Raw genomic sequence first — 18,925 nt, forward strand, 5'->3', positions numbered from 1 at the left:
ATCAAAGGTCATAGCAGCCGAACTTTTGCTAGATTTAACAGGAACATCCACCCCTTTTCACCAAAGGTACTCCGATATGGATCCCGATGAAATTATGAATTTACTGTGTATATAATTTTATGTTTTATACGCATGAAGACAAAATACGAGAATGCAAAAAGAACGAGGTCTCAACTTGAAGGAGGAAGAAAGAGAGAGGCTGAAATCAAGGAAATATATACACCCCCCTTGGAGCTCTTAAAAGAGAGAAAAAGGATTAGACTTTCAGAAATCAGCAACGGAAATATATAACCACATTATAGGAAGGAACCCCCTACATGGAGCTATAGAAAAGCATTCGGAACTTAGTGGAACAATGACTGAAAAGGTACCTTTGTAAAACGTTAGGAAAACGTTAGATATCCTTTGAGAAATGTTCCCATAATGGGATTAGATAAGGAAATTGCAAATATTAAATATCTAGTATTAAAAGAGAGAGAGAGAGAGAGAGAGAGAGAGAGAGAGAGAGAGAGAGAGAGAGAGAGAGAGAGAGAGAGGTAGGTAGGGGGTGTTGTGGAGGCATGAAAACACTGCAACTGAGTAAGCATCGATTTTGTTTAACGATCAATTCGTTTCCTAATGCTTGAAAGCAATTCTTATTGCTATATTGGTCCGATAATTTATCCTAACATGCCTGATTTATTGTACACATAAATAACGACAAAAACTGCCTTAAAATCTCATATAAATCCGTATCCAGAATCGAGCCTCTGCATCCTCCGCTGCATCTGTGCACGAGGGACGGGGAAAGACATAATATGAAAATCCATAATGGACTTTGGGGATACATGACCAGTAGACATAAACATCCGAGAGAGGAATCTTTACTCCCGGATAAACTCCGACTACTTTCCGAATATCCTCCCGCGATTACAAAATGTCTGAATGCAGCAGCGCGCATTTCAGCGGCGGAGAATGAGGAGAGCATTTTGTTCCTCCGGCCGTTTTTTCCTCTCTCGGCTTTTAATGGAACAGACCCTCTCTGCCATCCTTACCTGGGGGATTTTTTTTAATTTGTACAATCTCTCTCTCTCTCTCTCTCTCTCTCTCTCTCTCTCTCTCTCTCTTATAGGTGCCGAATCCCTAGGGTCACCCAATCCTTTGTTTAGGACCCGTTCAACACAGACAGACGGTTTCGGCGTACTTTTTTCCTTTCCTCTTCGGTCCATTCCTGGTGGAATTAAAAATGATTAAAACATCTTTTAAAGTGGCTTGTACTCGCTGGGTATGTACATTTACTGTACAAGGCTTCTACCAATACTGGTTCGACTCAGTTCTAATCAATTGTCCATATGAGTTATGAACATTTTGTGTTTGTAAGTGTGCTTTTTGTGTGCTTTTACTTTCTGTTTTGCAACTGTTTACCGTAAAATAACGTTATGTTTAATGAAACCAGAAACTTAAATAGTAACAGTCCTGGATTCTTGATATTCAAGAACTACCGAGAAATGATGCCCAGTCATGCTTTGAGAGGTTCTGCAACATTTCAGAGAACTGCCTCCAAGATCTGAAACGATATATCAGGCGGCAATTGCAGTTACCGTCACCGTTATACTTAGAAATATAATGGAAATATACCCTGAAATTTTAGTATATCTACTCACGTGTAAAGTTACTCTTAGGACTTTCGTATTGCACTGCTCTTGAGGTCTGAAGTTTCATTCGTTGAAAAGAAAGAACCTTTCCACAAAGTCAAATTAGCCGTATCTTACTTAAGTCTGAATAATATTTGTTCTTTGTTTTAGTGCTGGTATTCAAATTTAAAAGTTGATATTTCAGGCAGTTCAAGTTTGAATTTACGTCTCATATCCATTATGTATTACAACCTTTACTCAATTGATGACAAAAATTGTGAACCAACTTCAAGGACTTCCCTTTCATTGTGTAAACGTTAACAATCCGTAAATAACCTACGATGCACAGTTTAGATTTAGTTAGGTTTACCCAGAAATTTCTGAAAAGATATCTGGGGAACAATCTCCTCAACTGCACAGCCCACTGTCTTTTGTCTCAACAAAGGATATTTCAGGATAAGTAGAAAATTATTAATGCTGTTCCTATTCCGAAGGAGAGAAGGAGAGTATAGTGTCAAACTATATTATTTATAGGTCAGTCTTCGTCCTTCCAATACTTCTTACGGTTGTTAGAAATTCCTTTTTAAACTAATGTACCAATACCTTGAGTTTATACCCTGGTTCTTGGCACATATAGAAAACTATAATTGACACGAGATGCCCTTTTAGATTTAACAAGTTATACCCAAGATAACTTTGATAATGGTTATAGGTCCAAATGTTCCCAAGCTGATTTGAGTGTCGTCTTAGGTTTAGTCGACCAAAAGTTCTCGTTCAGAGAGTTGTAACTTAAAAAGTTATACACAGTCATCTCCGTTCACAATTTTTCAGTTGGCTGACAGCAGAGCTGCAGCTGGTGGCGGCGGTTATAGAATCTATAACTCTCATGTCCGCTGTTCAGCAGCGTAGTTTTCAAAGGTATTTAAGGACCTTTGTTGTTTTTAGTCATGCAAATAAGCCAGAACAGCATATGGACTGGGTGAAAGGCCAAACTTTATTAAAGCGAAGATTTTGTTAATAGGCCGATGTCATGGATACAGCCACTTCACTAATCGATGTTTATGAGCAATCTTTTCCTCATTATTGTGTATTTTACAAATATTGGTTTTATCTATAACTCCAATAGTTTTTTTTACAAGGTATTTAGAAAATCTATCAGCTATTGCTCCAAGACATTTAGGTATTATTTATAAAGTTAAAGTTACAGTTAAAGTCCTCCTGGGCCTCTGTAGGCTCATAGAGTAGGCGCTGATCTGTTTCTTAGGCCGACAGCCAGTGGGGGACAGGTCCCAATGCCTATGGCACGTCGTGGCCAGTGTCTCGCAAGGTCCACTGTTTAACTCCCCAGCCCGAGGGCTGGTACCTATTCTCCTACAAGCACTCAATATTCACTGAATGACTTTAATGACTTAGAGCTAAGATATTTTTCTTTCGTTCTATCATTCTATCATGTTGGCCGCCAGCATGACAGGCTCTTGCTCCTCTTGACAAAATGACGCAAGTGGTCTGAACATCACAATGCTTGAAGGTCTTAAGGCCATGGAATGGACAAAGCAAAATTTATCATTAGGTCATCTGCCAGATTTCATTCTGACGTGACGTTAAAATGATGAGAACATTTATGGGCATTACAAAGAGCACAAAGCGCTTCTGCTTATTGATATAGCAGAAATTTAACTTTTGTCCGCCTTTTTTTATCGAAAGGGAGATGACGGTAAATATCTGCTGCCGATATCACAGAAACTAATCGTGATTGGCGGAAGCATATGCTGCTCACCACCCACCAAAGGTTATGATTCAAATGCATCGACCAATCAGAAGCAAGATGGAAACTTCCAGGATATCGGTTGAGAATTTTATGTCAACTTCGGATTCCTTCCTCACGCTCATTTTTTCGTCCTTTGCCATCTCAATTTTCCTTTGAACCTTTCTCTCATATTTATGCAACATCCTGGTAATCGCCTCTGTTAACTGAGCACCTAGATAAAAGCCGATAATTAAAAAAAATAAAACAGTGAACAGGTTTATCATTCGGTGATAATTATTAAGGAAAGAGATTTTGCTGTGTTTAATTTTTAGGAAATTCAGATTCTCGTTTGAGTAAAGACAATGGCAAGGCCAAACTTTTTGCTTCTCTTAATTAAGCTGTTAAACCCATTGTGATATTCTGTAATCCACTAAGATTCATATTTTCATAATCATGTCTAACGACTTTTAGAAAATAAAGTTGATATATCGAATAACAAGGATGGCGTGTAGTTCACCTAAAATTTTAAGTTCTTTCAAATATTTGTAACATGCAACGGAAATTTCTTTTCAGTCTAGCAGGGTCGCATTTTCCCAAGATGCAACTGAGTGCCTGGATCTTTCCCTGAACAAAGCGGAACGCCTTATCTTAAAAACTAACCATAGAATTTTCTTGAAAATATTCTCGTTATATTTCCCACACCCAAATTAACGATTTCCCACTGATATAACCTAACCTAACCTAACCTAACCTAACCTAACCTAAACCTAACCTAACCTAACCTAGGGGCATGGCAAAAACAAAACCGGGGCTGGTGCAATACTAGTATCATCTCAGGAATCTGCAGCCGGGTCATCGTTTTTAACGACCCTTTTCCGGGTGTTTCTAACACTCATTAAACGGCTCATTTCATAATTGGTCGGGCAGAATGTTTTATGGACGGATGCTCTCCTTGACTCCCTATTTATCCAATCTTGGGAAAAACGACGAAAACTTATTACCAGTTACAAAATTCTTGCCAACGTCTGATGGAACTTGAATGCCAAAAGAAAGAGGTGACTCAAAATTCAGAAAATATAAGAAATGAACGGTGCTAATAAACAAAAGCTGTACCACTGCCAAGATTCTCATTTCCCACTTCTATAAAAGCCTGCTGTTGAAGTCTATGAGTTTTATCTGAGGCATTTTGTGATGATGATCTTACTTTTTGTTCCTTGTTTCCTGTTGTTATTATTCGTGGCAGCAGAATCATCTTTTCTACTACAATGCAGCGCCTTGTGACAGCTGGTGACATTATAGCTTAGCCCGTGTTCACAAAAACTGTACTTTGCTGTAGCCTCTATATCAAGGGCTCTCACAGCCTCGAGTTTAAGTTCTCTCTTTTGACGTGAATATTTGTATTTTGGATTTTGATTTTATCAGTCTGATCATCCACTTATATTCACTTGTCTTCATAGATTAGTAACAAGTTATGTTATTCTTCTTAAGACCGTAATTCTCCTATCTTATATGGCAACCATTTTAAGTCGCAAGTAAATTATTTCTGTCACTCATTAAATTTTCACATACGATGGGCGTCACTGTTTTTCATACCTGATGTGCAAACTGAAAAGGCACCAAAAGAGATAAAAGATCCAGACCTACTCAGATGAGATTTATGAGGTGGGAGACTTGAGCTAAGTGGAGATTTGTGGAAGAGAAAGCGCGGGAAACAATTGAGTGGCGGAATTTCAGAGGGGCCCTTTGCGCCACTTTGCGCTGGAGGCAATGAGAATTATGATGATGGCTTCAAATACTCTAACAAATCTGTTATATCTTGATATGCATCGAAAATACCTCGATATTTTTTAGCTCCTGTGTTATACAGTTTTACCATCGAGAAATTTTTCAAAGAGTTGACGTGGCTTTAGATGTCTTCAAAACTGTAGTTAACGAATGCGACGGAAAATATCTATCAAAATAATCCCCCATTTTTTCATTTGAACTTTTTTTTGCGCTGTGATCGAGCTATTATATATGAAACCAAAAAAATTTAAATACCTAAAGTAGTAAATGTCCCCTTTAAATTACAAAAGCTTGTAAAAATACATGCGAGCCGATTCGATGACGAAAGAGACAGTAGATGGTGAAGGCCTCTGGGAAACTTCTTAGTATAACAAATTCAGTTAGGTCGTTTTGTCATAATATCTGCGGCCACCACAACGATTTAACTCGAGATTCTCCTGGGAATACGGAGACGCTACGCAACCCTCGATGCAAGCGCAGACATGCAAAACACACAATACGCAGACACATGCGATACTCGATACGTACACGAACATACAGTGGACACATACACACACACACTCACGCACACAGGCACACACAGGGGCCAACACATACTGGGAACTTGGTCGCCTGAAGCTTTGCTTGCGTGAGAGCAACGCCCCCGGTGCCGGTCTTTTCTTCCTTTGTCCGGCGTTCATGAAAAGGATTTCGTGGGAAGATCTTTGTCTCTGGATTTCCCCCGACCTTAATTAGATGAAGCTCTTAATTAATCAACTGTTACACGGGTATTTTATTCCTCCGATTAGTGGCTGCAAGGCGAATGTCGCGCGAAGCCTTGCGTCACTTCCGTCCAGCGTCAACAATGGGGCAATTATGTACGAGTCGCCGATGAGGCTTCGGACGATAACAGAATGACAAAGAGGATGATAACATCTTCAGGAGATGAGCGCGAAATTTATCAGGCTTCTTGAGAGAGAGAGAGAGAGAGAGAGAGAGAGAGAGAGAGAGAGAGAGAGAGAGAGAGAGAGAGAGAGAGGCAACTTCTCTTTGAAATTTCAAATAGAGAGAAAGAAAATGAGATTTTCCTACCGTACTTTGGTCTCGGTTGGTTGTCCCTCTAGATAGTTGACATAAGTTGGATCTCAGTATTGATTTAAGATGTTTTCTTTTTAATAATATACAGACAGCCTTGATATCTATGAGAGAGAGAGAGAGAGAGAGAGAGAGAGAGAGAGAGAGAGAGAGAGAGAGAGAGAGAGAGAGAGATCTGCATCTCATATAAAAGAGTAATCATAGCTATAGAATTTTGAGATGAACAGATAAGATTGACTCAGGACATTTGTTCTGCGAAGGATAATCTACTTTCGGTCTTATTTTGAGAGAGAGAGAGAGAGAGAGAGAGAGAGAGAGAGAGAGAGAGAGAGAGAGACAAAATCTTTCAATGTCCTTAACAATGTCAAGGCATAATAATATACAGACAGATAGACGTACACACAGAAAGATGCAGCATCTCTTCAGGAAAAGTCTCTCTCGATATCTGACTTTCCTCGTGATTCGCCAAGATGCAGTTCAAGATAAAATGTCTTTAATTAGATAGCGGATGCACTGGGGGAGGAATGGGAAGGGTGAAATTAAGATAATGGCTACGGAATAGGAATCACGGAACGGAGGACAGGGAATAAAGCAGGAAATTGCGTCTCAGGAATGGAGAAGAAGGAGAAGAAGAAGTGAGGGGGAAGAAGAAATGGGGAAAATGAAGAAATGAGGGGAACGACGGAATGCGGGCTAAGAAGGAGTGGACGAAATAAAAGAACAAAATAAATACAAACAAACGAATTACTTTAGAAAGTCTAGAATGCCCATAGAATAATATACTCTTGTATATATTTAATATGAAAATGTTTGACATCTCTGATGACAATAGCGTCTCTGTTGGTTTGACGAGTCAAAAGGTCCACATCTGGCCTTTTAACATTTCAGCTCTTTAAGAAACCGACTCGCCTATTTGGTGTATACTGTTTGATTAAGTTGGAGTTATCCCAGATGGGCTCTTGCTCTTGCCTCCTTAGAACAAGGATCAGTCCTGGGGCAAAGGCCGTCTTAGTCAAAACCAACGGGCCTATCTGAAGGTAATACCATTACAACCCTTTTCACCACGATTGTTAAATGCTACCCCAGATTGATTTCGAGATGTCGTTCTGAAAGTAAGCCATTTATTTCATCATAAGAACATTTGATTTTGGTGGGTTTCCCTCTGCTGTTCAGTCTGCTTCGATGACAGAGACGAAGTGGTTCACATTTTTACAGTAACCTTCCTATTACTCCAAAGTGAGTACTCACATTACTTCTACCCCTTCAGGAGTTGTGAACTTATCTCCTGTTTAAACTCGCTCGCTTGTTAGTACAACTTCTGATATTCACAAAGTGGCTTCAGAAGAGGGCTTCTTGTTTTGGACTGAATGTACATAGGCAAAACAGCATGGAAGCTTAGGACTTTGACCAAATGTAAATGTTATTATTATTATTAATATTATTATTATCATCACTACTATTATTATTTATCAGAACATGAATCCTATCCATATGGAACAAGCCCACAGGGGTCATTGACTTGAAATTCAAGCTTCCAAAGAATATGGTGTTCATTAGAAAGAAGTGACAGAAGGCAATAGGAAATGCAGAAAGAAGAGATTAGTTATTAGGAGAGAAAAAATACATTAACAGATTAATAAATAAACAGACAAAAAAATGTAAGTAAATTGATAGAATACAAGGAGAAATGTACTGGGGTATTATAACTTTGCAGCTTGCTTGAACTTTTGAAATTCCAATTGCACATCGTCATCAGGGAGACTGTTCCACTGTCCAACGGTGTGAAGAATAAAGGACTTCTGGAACTGAGAAGTTTGACAGGCACATTTACTGCATATTGGTGCTGCTATTCAGCAAATCTGGTTGTTCTCGGCAGGAAAAGGGGATCTGGATCAACTGTGAATGTGAAAGATCTCTATTAAATTATGACTTATGAAAAAGTGACAAACAAGAGACCATTCGTCGATGGGCCAAGTCATAACTGCTAAGGTTAGGAAACAGAAAGCTACCACCACGAACCACTTTATCTAAAAGAGATAAATCTCTGGCAGAAGCAGACATCCACACCGGAGAACAGCATTCTATTAAAGGAAGGACAAATGACCGAAAACAGGTTGCATTGATTTTATCACTGTTATGAATATCTGTGAACTTGCGAACAAGGTGAAATGGGCAAAGAAGGACTATGACTAAATGCACATAAGTGAAACAGCATCTTAGCTGAGGACTTTGACAGAATAAACATGGGAGAACCAGTGGAGAACTTGATGCTTTCGTTTTGTCCAGTAACTGAAAGTTTTCCTACAAAAGATTGTTAATCTGAATACTGTTTTGGCTATAAACGTGAATCCGGTGTTTTGGAAGTGTCTTTTGAGACCGTTTTGTTTTAAAATTAGTCAACACTCATTAACTAAATTTCCTTAACCTTTCGTTTGAGGAACGTTAGGTTGTGAAATAATATAGATGCAAAAGGTAAAAGAGATTTCACGAAGATTTGTCAGTGACATGGCCAATGAACCACGTGAATTGTTTAGTAAAACTAAATCCACTCTAAAAGTTGTTCTCTGTTGATAACATTATACTTATGAAATTAAGTAATTATCTATACATGCACCTAACTTTAGCATCAAATATTCCTTGTAGTAGTATTTCAAATATGTACTATCTAATGCTACATGCAAAACATTTATTGTTTCCAAGATCTCTAATATCCACTGAAATGGCGCTACTTATAAAAACGTAACTTCGGATATTTATTCTGTTAGTTTGTTCTTCTGCGTGGCTGCCAATAGCAAGCCAAAGTTCTCATCTTCAGGGAAAGTTGGTCACGGTGATGATGATAACTTTTTTTTCAGACCTTCGGACGGATTCTTGTTTACCCAATTTCGTAAGCTTCGTTCAAGGAGAAAATTTCCATTGTCATTTCTAGCACCTAAGCATCAGCGTCCTAATTACGTTCAGTATACGAGGTTTCACTCTGTCCAGTTTCTTAAAGCTTTTGTTCTCATTGTTTTAAATTCGTGGAACTACCTGATTTAAACATCTTTTTCGTACTTTAAAGCTTCATGCTCCTATTCGAAACTTTACATGGAACATCTTTTTAACTTCTTGTTGTAATTTACATTCATTTACTTTCATGTTGCTAATTTGGATGTTAACAATCTTAACCACATCAGCTGTGGTCTATTTTTCCCTTTTTACAAATGTCTGTTTCTTTCTGTCGAAGTTGGTCTGTAGACTCAGTTTTTCTGTTGGTCTCATGACAGTATGTGCGCATAAAGAATTTGAATAATGTTGATAAAAGGCAGAGCTAAAGTACGCGAAGAGAATGATATAAGAGATCAATTTCAGGCAGAAAGTTGAATACTGAGCAGGGAACTGATAGAATAAGCAACAGTTGTGAAAAGACTTGAGAATGCCATATCCATATGAGTCCCATGATGAGAAAGATATCATTTTCCGCTACGCAGCAGCATTCTTGTCACTAACATAAAAGTACAAAAGGCCATAAAAAAAATCGAGAGATAAGTGACTGCCTCTCGGGCTGTGTAGAAGAAAAAAGTAGTAATAGGAAAGGGCCAATATCCTCGGCTCCATTAAGGTTGAAAAAAGAAAAATGGTCCTTCTATTTTTGCTCAAACTGAACTGCTTACAGAACAGCTCCTGAACTGGAAGAGCAATTAATCATTTTTAACGTGATATTTTTCATATTTATCATTTAAGCATATTCATATTTCCTTATTGTAAAACAACGTCACTGCGGTAACTGTTACTATGGCATGACACAAGATTAGACACCTAATGTACTTTAAATAGAAAAGAAAACCCCTTTGAAATTGCTGCTTCTTTCGTGGAGATACTGGAATCGAGTCTCCATTAAAGAAAAAAAAATTACTATTTGCAATTTTCATGCACGCGGCTGAAGAGCAAAGGGCACTGAAGAACCGAGAATGAATTACAAATAAACCGTCCGACATGACTGCCACTGGGGATGGAGATTGGATGTCGTTTGATAATGATATTCATCTTTCCGCTCACCTGACGGAAAGAGGTCTCTCTCAGTCAGAGCCAAGGTCGACATGCCGCGGTGAAGAAGAAGAAGATCTTTCATTACAAAAGCAAATAAACAAATATCCCGGCGCACCGTGCGTGAGGCGATCCGTCTTAATATTTAATGAATGTTCCCTTAATGAGTTTCTCAAACGTTGGGTAAGATTTACCAAATTGTCTTTTATCTTTATTATTAAGTTATGTCAACTTTACGGCTCTTTGCTAATTGCACCGACTTATTTCTTTTCGTAATGTTATTGCTGGAATAATTTTCATAAAATCATTCTCTAGGGAATTATGTTTTCAGTTGACAGACACGTTTGCACAAGCACTAAAAGAAGCAAAGACAATTTTGTACACAGACACGCAAATGCTTATAACACACACACACACACACACACACACACACATATATATATATATATATATATATATATATATATATATATATATATATATATTATATATATATATGTATATGTATACTGTATATACATTTATATATATATAAATGTATATACAGTATATATATACATATACGTATACATATATACTGTATATATGTGTGTGTGTATAAATGCGTAGCATAGTACTTAGCTGCCATGGTGGCGATAGGTTGATTTTGATTCTATTTATAGAACCTGAACTCGACAAGAATATGTCAAGCAGAGACGAGATCATCTTCTGTCTCTCTTGGTAGCAGAGCAGACAAGCAGACTGTCTACTTTTGTATCAAATTCCAAAGGCATAGTTTCGAATCCTGGCCAGGTAACATGCACTTGCCGTACATAATTCGCTTTGGTTATTATACCCAGCATTAAAGATTATTTTTCTCTGATTATTCAAGAGCATAAAAATTCAAATGTGAATTAGTGATAAAATTGCCATAATATATATATATATATATATATATATATATATATATATATATATATATATATACAGTATATATATATATATATATATATATATATATATATATATATATATATATATGTATATATATATATATATATATATATATATATATATATATATATATATATATACATACATATATATATATATGTGTGTGTGTGTGTGTGTGTGTGTTTATGTCGGAGTGGCTGAACGAAAAAACCTATTATTCAACCCGGGCGGGTCAGGTACCAGATTTGTTGATATGGTTCACGACCGAAATGGTTTTATGAAGGACTTCGAAGACTACTCAGTTATTTGCAACACATTACCTTGAATCAGAAATAATTCATAACTAAAAATATAAACATAGGACATTCACAATGGACCGGAATATAATAAAAATCCCAAAACAGGACCATTCACTTCGGATCAAAAACTAATAAAAAAAATTCAGCATACGTCTATTCACCATGAACTGGAAAATATTAAAATATCAAAATAGGCCGTTCATTACGAACTAAAAAATAGTAAGATTATAATCACAGAACCATTCATTATAGACTGGAAAGTAATAAATATTGCCAAGGTAGAGACCTTTCACTACAAACCTGAAAATAACAGAAATTCAGAGCAGGACCTTCACTAAGGACCAGAGAGTAATAAAGATATCAACATAAAACCATTCACTAACAAAAAGGGAAGTAAGAGAATTTCCACTAGCCAACCATTCACTACAGATCGGAGAGTATATCTAAATGAGACCATTCATTACGGAATGGAATGTAATAAAGCTGTTGACATAAGATCATTCCCTATGGAACAGAGAGTAATAAAAATGTCAAAATAAGAGCTTCCGATAATGGATGGCGAGTAAAGAAAATATATTAACATAGGGCTATGCATTAAAGACCAGAACGTAACAAAAATATTGAAATAGGATCCTTCACTGCAGAATAGAAAATAAAAGGAATATCAACATAGCACCATTCACTCTAAGCAGGAAATTAATACATTTAACATCAACATGGGACTACGTGTTACGAATCGGATAAATTTGTATCAGTGTAGGAGTGAGCTTAATTCCACCCTACAGTCTGTGGTTAGCAGTCTTCCTGGACGCTGTGCTTATTTGCTCTCCTTGAATAATCTGCCGAAATGACTATACAACGACAACATATATGAATGTAGCGCATTTGTGTAAACAATGTGCTTGAAAAGCTGGCATCAATTCCACAAAATGCCTCACATCTCAGTTTTGCATTTCCTAAATTTTTGGCCCAGAAATAATGAATGTATTTTAGTTAAGCGATATTCTATGTAATTTACACATACTTTATATTTTAAGCACCGGTTTATGGCTTTTTTCTTTGTCTGTATGAACTCACTTTCAGGTTTTTACCAACCGTTATATTCTGTATTCTGTATTCGTTGCTGGAAACGTTCTTCCCAGTATCCAGTGATATCGATCATTCCTTTAATTTTTACCTATTTTTTAATCCAATGTGTAAAGTGAATAATTGAAAGGAATAAATAAAGTAAATAAATGGTTAAAGTAAATCAACGGATTCACAAAAATCAATCAGCCAATCAAATAAAGCCTTGTTTAGATACATCCTCCTTCGTCATTTCCACTCAATCTCAAATTTCTCCATCTGGATCTGTCACCTCAGATCTTGACCGTACAACTGAATAGGGTCTTGGAATTCATCTAACTTCAAATCATTTGTTCCCCTATCCGATCTTCAGATTATTGGTCGTTGGTACAGTGGTTAGTGTCTTGGTATGCCACTCAGATGTCATGAGTTCCCGCCTCCCCCAGGGCGATGAAAAATCACTGGCTCTGCAACGCGACCAGTTACTGCCGCGGTGTTGAGTCTGCGATGGGAGGTTGAAACCAAAATTCTTTGAAAGCTTGAATTTCAAGTCAATGGCTCTGGGGGCTTCTTCCATGTGAATAGGTTTCATCTACTGAATAAAAAAAAAATTGGCATCAAAGAAAAATCTCATCAACATTTTGGTGTCCAAATCACTTCAAAGATATTTTGGAGTGATCACAAGACAGTAAACATGACTGAAAAGATCAGGGGTTTTGTTCCAGCGTCATCTAAGTTGATAGGAGATACATCAGTCTTATCCATCTTTTAAGATTGTTTCCACATTTAGACGCATCGTCTTTTGTTTTCTTTCAGGAGAAGATTACATCAGTGACGTCATCCTGACCTATTTTTTTTTCTAAGAATTTTCCTCTCTTCAGCACAAGTATCCCGACGACGTTCTGTTGAACAGCGAGAAAAATCATCCCTTTTAGATAGTCTTGTAACTCCTGCCAGTTAACCCCTTCTCACATTATGAGTGTAAATCAACAATCTTCCCCTTTTCTCACAAGGCTGAGTTTTTCCTTCGTTTTTCCCCCGTTCCTGTCATCTGCCACCTTTCAGGAGGCAAGTTCTTCATTGGAGGGGTGGGTAGAGCTCTCGGCTAGCATGCTGTTGGCCCAGCGTTCGATTCTCCGACCGGCCGGTGAAGAATTAGAGGAATTTATTTCTGGCGATAGAAATTCATTGCTCGTCATAATGTGGTTCGTATTCCACAATAAGCTGTAGGTCCGGTTGCTAGGTAACCAGTTGGTTCTTAGCCACGTAAAATAAATCTAATCCTTCCGGCCAGCCCTAGGACAGCTGTTAATCAGCTGGTTAAACTAAGATATACTTAACTTCTTTCAGGAGGCAGCTCTGTCACTTCATTAAGATACTGAGGTCATTGTGTTTTGTTATCCTGATATGCAGATTCTGTAAGAATAAACGAAAAACTCATTTACTCTGCTAAAATGCCCCTGAGTGAAAGAATGTCTGTTTTGCGAAATCTAAGAAAACGAGAGAAAGTGACAGACAGAAGTGAAATTTGACTCAATGAAACACGTAACTGACAATACGCTAATAATAAGGAATACGAAAATAATAAATGATGATAATTTTGATAATAATACTAATAAGTAATAATAATAATCATAAATAAGTTGCTGCGTACATCCTTAATCAACGTAGATAATGGAAGGTGTGCATATGATACTAAGGCTATGCCCTACACAAGGTTTATAAACAATAGTAGATATGTGGCGAAACATCTCAAGTAAATGCAGCTCCAAAATGACCCAGATACCGCAGGAGCGCCCGCCCACCCCCCAACCTTTTATCGATGCTTACGGATACCCCATTACTTAGCAAGAAGACTGTAGCGTCAGTGAAACGAGCATTAGATGAAAACATACTTAATAAAAATACCACCAATAAAAAGCATCGCTGTCTTCATAATTCTTCAGATCTTTGTCAATGTTCATTCAATGTGTTGTGATGTTCATGAAAGGAATGTTATTCGAAGTAGATTAACTGAAGAGTAAAGGAAAAGGATTTTTCAACTTGATACACGAAGCATGAAAAAAAAAGCCTTTTGGAAAGCCATGCATAAAAGTGGCTTTTATTAAAGGCGAAGGAGCAGGAATCTCTGAAAAAAAAGGGAAACTTCTTTTAAAACCTTTAAAAGTTTCAAGTTACTAGCGCCAACTTCTTCCAAGGATTCTCTAAAAATTTTGGGACTATGAATAGACTTACAGCACTTGCTTCTCCTTCCTCTCCTTCTTCTTCTTCTTCTTCTTCTTCTTCTTTCTTCTTCTTCTTCTTCTTCTTCTTCTTCTTCTCTCTCTCTCTCTCTCTCTCTCTCTCTCTCTCTCTCTCTCTCTCTCTCTCTCTCTGTAAATCTGCTAGCTCCTAAACCTTATCATAGTGATTTTCAAAAATTCATCTACAAAATCTCTCAGCGTTCTTTCCACGAGGCGCTAAAACTTCCTTCCATGACCCATTTTTCTTGTGTTAAGTTCTGTCTGCCTTCTCAACAAATATTCCTTTCACGCCTTTTTTAACAATTTAAAAAAGATTCTTCATCTGCACCGGAGAGTTCCTTGCAGAGTCTCTCCTTTTCTTTTCACACACAAATGCCATGTGATCCGTTCTCAAGTCTAAGCCGAGCCAGGAAATTCCTCCAGTGGTTCATTCCTCGATTCAAAATGTTTCGGAACCTGATTCGGGACCCCTAATCCCCCTTCTCCATGAATCTTAAAGGTGTCTGGATCATATTTTCCCCACGGTTCAATTTTCACAGCCAATTTATCTAGAGCAGTATTTTCCGAGCCTTCTCGGGTGCATTCCTATATTGCAACATTATTCCGTTGCAAAATTGAAAGGGAATTCGCGTCATTCATTCCGGTAACTAATTTCAAGTTTATACTCACATATTTACGTTCTGTTCGGAATCGGATTCAAATCTTGCGATACCAATAAGAATTTACTTACTTGTAATCAACTGTGATGAAGAATATTGACGAAATTAGCGATGTGATCTTTTTCAGTACAGAAAATAGAAGTTTAAGATTCTCTTAATCTTGAGATCATGCTAAACTTAATATTAGGCAACCTGTTGTTTGACAAGCATAAAAAATATGTTTCAAACACGAGAAAACAGAACCGAATACAAACGTAGCAGAAAAAAATGTCAAATGAGTCCAAATATACACAAAATTGGGCAAAAAAAAAAAAATTAAACAAACACAAATATTCTGAAAATAGGCGCAGGTGGACTCGTGCATTCGCGCGATGAAACATTTTCGGCAAATCTTAATCTTCCGACGAAATCGCAGATCGCCTTTTCATGTCACGGAAATGCGAGAAGTCCACTGAATTACCTGAATTTAAGTAAGTCGTAAAAGTGAGGATATTAGTAGTAGTGAATTATTAATAGCCCCTTCCCGAGTTCGCTAATGGAACGAAATATTAAAAAAGAAGTGATAAATGCGCGGGCTTTTGTCAGCACCGAGAGCTCCCAGGGGTATATCTTAGGTGAAATGAGATAGAATAGAACCAGGTCCTTGGAAGTCACAGACGTGGCTCGTTTACTTGTGACTTCATTTATTTACTGTTATGAAATGGCGTTACATCATCACTGGTCATCGACACGGGGAAAAGCTCGGTTTAATTCTCAGGTAATTGATTGATCTCAGCTGACTGAGACTTACAAATCTGGCTCTTTTTAATAACCGGGTCTCAGCTAGTACTGGGATGAGATTGCTAGGCCCATGCCCTTCTCTGCACTAGCTGCGAACAATCACCGTCGACTAACCACCGGGTACATGATCCGCCGCTAAGATTAGAAGGGATACAATAGATTTTAACAAAATGAGCGTTAAGGTGTTTCTCCATTGTGGGATCGAACATGTCTCACGCGGGTCAGGTGAAGTTAACATCCACTGAAGCTTCTGACTTCGAGTGTTTCAGCATCAAAGCTTCATGATCTCTCGTCTTACCCATAGCTATACATTGAAAAATCTATTCATGTGCATAGCATTAATGTTTCTTAAAGTACATACATTCTAATGGAATAAGCCAAAGAACCATTAACCAGTTCATCTGGGTACATACCTTACAAGACTTTTTAAGCTACATCTTCAAAAGTCTTGCAAGGTATGTATCCAAATCTCAACCACTGGGAACCGGTTTTCTCATATCCATTTCCCTCAGCAAGATTTAACTCGACAAATAAAACTGGAGACGTGAATTTAAGTGTCAAGCTGTGTGATCAGCCTTAGTACCATTCATGATGCGATGGAAAACTCGCAGATTTAATATCAAAAGTCAGAAGTAATGTAAAACTTCAAAGGACAATATGAGAGAGAGAGAGAGAGAGAGAGAGAGAGAGAGAGAGAGAGAGAGAGAGAGAGAGAGAGAGCCATTTAATGAAGCCTCCGGCGATACCCCAAGCAAGGACCCTCGTTCAAGTTATTAAGGTAATTAGGCCAACCGCTTGACATTCCGCAGCTTAACATCGTCTTGGCCCGAACTGCATACTAAAACCGCCCTTCGGGGTAATATTCGAGGGACCTCTAAGAAAATTCATTATGTCTTCAGACCTGAAATGGCTGTATCTAGAACAAGGGACCCACTATCTTTTTTCCTCTTCTTCATCCTCTTCTTCTTCTTCTTCTTCCTCTTCTTCATCGCCTCAATTTTTTTCGTCTTAACTTTGGGAAGTAGATCATAAAACGACATAATGTAAAACAGGTAAAGCGAATTTCCTGTGTTATAATATTTTCCATTACTTCGCTGATCTGCGTAACCAATATTCTTCGTGGCAGAAATCAAGGCGGATTTTCCGTAAGACATTTCGGGTAGCAAGTTCATTTTTTGTAAATGTTGACGCAGCAACTTTAGGGACTCTTTTCATCCCAAGTTGAAAACTTCGGAAGTAATGGGAAAATGTCAACACTTCATAAAGATGGGAAGAAAAAGAGAAAGTTTGGTAGAAGTCTCATTCATTTTTGCCCCGCGACATGGGACAAATATTTTCCAGGAGCTTATGAACAATTTGGAATGTTTGCTGGAAAACAGGAAAAATGTAGAAGATAATCAAGTAGAGCGTAATCAGTTGAGACAACAGCATCCCAAATAGAATATCAGGCGAACTATAAAAGCTCAGGATTTACGATTAATGTACGGAAGAAAATTCCTTCTTACTTACTCGGACTTAGCATTTCGGTAATATTGTTCAGTCTATAGGTAATTTTCTGAAACGAATTGTTTTCTGCCTTTCATTTTTCCTATCGTTACCTTTGGCCTCATCCCACTTAGCTGTCCAACTTCTTTAACTTTACCTTGCAAAAGTTTCAATCTTCAGTTTAAGAACAAAATTGGGAGAGCCCTTTGATAGTTGGGGGTGGGCGGTTTACTTGGTTGCTTCGATAACCTAATTAATAATAATAATAATAATAATAATAATAATAATAATAATAATAATAATAATAATAATACAAGATTACAGTCACTACATTCCTCATTTTCGTCAGAGATTTTCACTTTCAAATAAATTTCTCCATGTTTTGCTGCTTTTCTTAGTAACTAAGTTTTTTAACCGATCTTTATTTATTTGTTATTTATTCTTCGTCTTCCTCCCCGGAAGGACTTTTATATATGAGCAAGTTCAAGACCATTTAAACTTGGTCCATGAAAATGCTTACTCATTTTGTATAATATTTGATTAACATTCCCAATTTTGCCGAAATAATGATAAAAGGTTTGTAGCAGATTTGGATAGAAAAAACGTCCGTCCCCATTTCCAAATCAGCCAGTTCTCCCCAAGAACACAATTATTACTTGTTCTGCCTTAAACTCTGAAGAATAAAGACCTCTGTCATAGTTTCTGAGATCTTTAATGCCAAAAAATTGGCTTATAATTTTACCCGTCACTTTGAAAATTTGGTCAAGGTGAAAAAGTACCGAGGGAAATAATTACCCCTCCACATAGTACCTACCTACCAAGTTTCATCGAAATAAGGGAAAATGATAAAATTACATCATTCTGACCTTCAGCCTGACCTGTATCCTTGAAAATAGCTCAAGGTGAAAGATATTGGGGCAAATATGAACCAAATCTAATGGTAACTGTTTACCAGATTTTATCAAATTAAGAAAGATTACAATTTTCCCAGGAAAAAAGATACAGTCATTATTAGCGGACACACAGAGTAAAGAACTTGAAACAAATGATATTTATAACATCTCAAAAAGTTATTTACAAAAAAGTATAAGGTACTGAGTAGATTAAACCAAGTAATGAGAAACACTGAACAATTAAGAGTTAAAACAGGGGAAATGATGAAATGTCTAGGTTAAGATTTGGTTACCTAAACATATACTTTCGTTGTTCTTTCATA

At 37.4% G+C, this 18,925-nt stretch overlaps 1 protein-coding gene across 1 annotated transcript in view; it reads left to right on the forward strand.

Annotated features, from left to right (window-relative positions):
* LOC136834546 (uncharacterized) overlaps positions 1-18,925 on the forward strand; it is an 87,138-nt gene that overhangs the window by 53,061 nt on the left and 15,152 nt on the right. The window lies entirely within an intron of this gene.

Source organism: Macrobrachium rosenbergii, chromosome 54, assembly GCF_040412425.1.
Source record: "Macrobrachium rosenbergii isolate ZJJX-2024 chromosome 54, ASM4041242v1, whole genome shotgun sequence".
Taxonomy (NCBI): Eukaryota; Metazoa; Arthropoda; class Malacostraca; order Decapoda; family Palaemonidae; genus Macrobrachium; species Macrobrachium rosenbergii.